Genomic DNA, 1,882 nt, shown 5'->3' with positions numbered 1-1,882 from the left:
TATATCATGATTATTATTCTGTCAACTTCTTTTCTCAGTTAATGACATATTGTAGATCTCTTTCAACATTAGTATATTTATTGACTTTATAAAATACAAGGTGCTTTGACGATGTTGGTTTCATACTTTACCAGTAACTGTCAGCACAAGATTTACCCAATTGCATTACTTTTTAAAGTGAATATTTTATTTGTAGTTGCATAATCAAATCTTTAGGCAAACCTATCTTATATCTGTCTTAGAAATAACCTAATGCACACGTTCCAGCCAATTCTGCAATACTATAGGAAGCAGGTTTTCCAAAGCTGGAAAATTCTCAGATGGCACTTTTGGAGACAGACAGTGTTTTCCAGAAATATATTGCATTTTCTTTTTTTTAAATAACTATTCAAAATTCATAGATACATAATTCTTCATGCAAGTGATAAAAAATATATTACCTAGAGCTTGAATATGTGAGTCAGAAGCTAAAGTAATGTGTGAAAACACATTATAGAGGCTGCTTAACGGATATCTGAATTGCTGAATTCAACAACTACGCTGAACTATTAGCTTGAAATATGCACTTACTCAATTTTGCCTTCAGATGAATAAAGAGCCATCTGTTTATAGTTGTGTAAAAACAAACTGAAGAAAATTGTGCTTATACCTGTGACTTAATTTCACTTGAGAAGGGAAATAAAAGAGTAAACTAACCCTTTCAATAAGAACACGATTGTTGTTGTTGGACTTGTTACGGTACATGTATGACCTACTTTTCCTATAGATTTGAATATTTCACTTTTTTCAACTTTCTGAAAAATAGCACTCAGGCTAATCTATCCGTGCTGACTTGAATGCTGCCTTTGACACTTGCTGCACTGTCAAAATTCAGCTGATACATATAATGAAAAGACTTTTAGACTCGGATAGTGATAAAGGATTACAAAGGCCCAGCATGAGAGTTGCAACTGCCCTCCCCTTCCTTTACTTTGGCAGATGTGGATGGTGGCATCTGAGTGCCGATGTGCGTCATATAATTCGCAATGCAGCACTTCAGGAGGCCCCTGCTGATCATCACAGTTAGCGTGCAAGAGAAGATTTACTGGCCACCCCTGAAGCTCTGCTGTCAAGTGACCTGTGACCCTGGGCAAGAATCTTTTTTGCATCTTTTTTTTCCTCCGAGAATAATGTAGCTATAAGTATGTCTATCTCCCAGGATTGCTGTAAAGAAGGCATGAAATAAATTGAAAGGAACAGCCCAATTTGTTATAGCAGAGTTGGTAAATGTTGGTTGAACGAAACCATAGAAAGAAACGTGGCTAAATGGCACTTGAATTAAAAAAAATACTTTTAAATTTTAACTTAAAACTTAAAAATGTAGTGTAATTTTAGGATTTCTCTTTTCCTTTTTTACTTTTTTGTTTGTTTGTTTGTATTTTTGTTTTTTTGAAACAGAGTCTCATTCTGTTGCCCTGGCTAGAGTGCCGTGGTGTCAGCCTAGCTCACACCAACCTCAAACTCCTGGGCTCAAGCGATCCTCCTGCCTCAGTCTCCTGAGTAGCTGGGACTATAGGTGCTCGCCACCACGCCTGGCCATCCTTTTTACTTTTAATTGTGGTAAAATATATGTATAAAATTTACCATCTTAGTCATTATTAAGTGTAAAGGTCAGTAGTGTTAACTATTATACGTTCACATTCTTGTGTAACCAATCTCTAGCAATGTTTCAAACACGTTGTAGCACAGGTCAGAATTCCCTTCCTTTTTAAGGCTGAATAATATTTCATTGAATGTATATACATTTTCTTCATCTATTTATCAGTCAATGGCCACTTGGATTGCTTCTATTTCTTGACTTTTGGGAATAATTCTGCTATGAACATGAGTCTACAAATATTTC

This window comes from Propithecus coquereli, unplaced genomic scaffold (genome assembly GCF_000956105.1).
Source record: "Propithecus coquereli isolate 6110/MARCELLA unplaced genomic scaffold, Pcoq_1.0 Scaffold43, whole genome shotgun sequence".
NCBI classification, from domain to species: Eukaryota; Metazoa; Chordata; class Mammalia; order Primates; family Indriidae; genus Propithecus; species Propithecus coquereli.
This window is presented reverse-complemented; position numbering follows the sequence as displayed.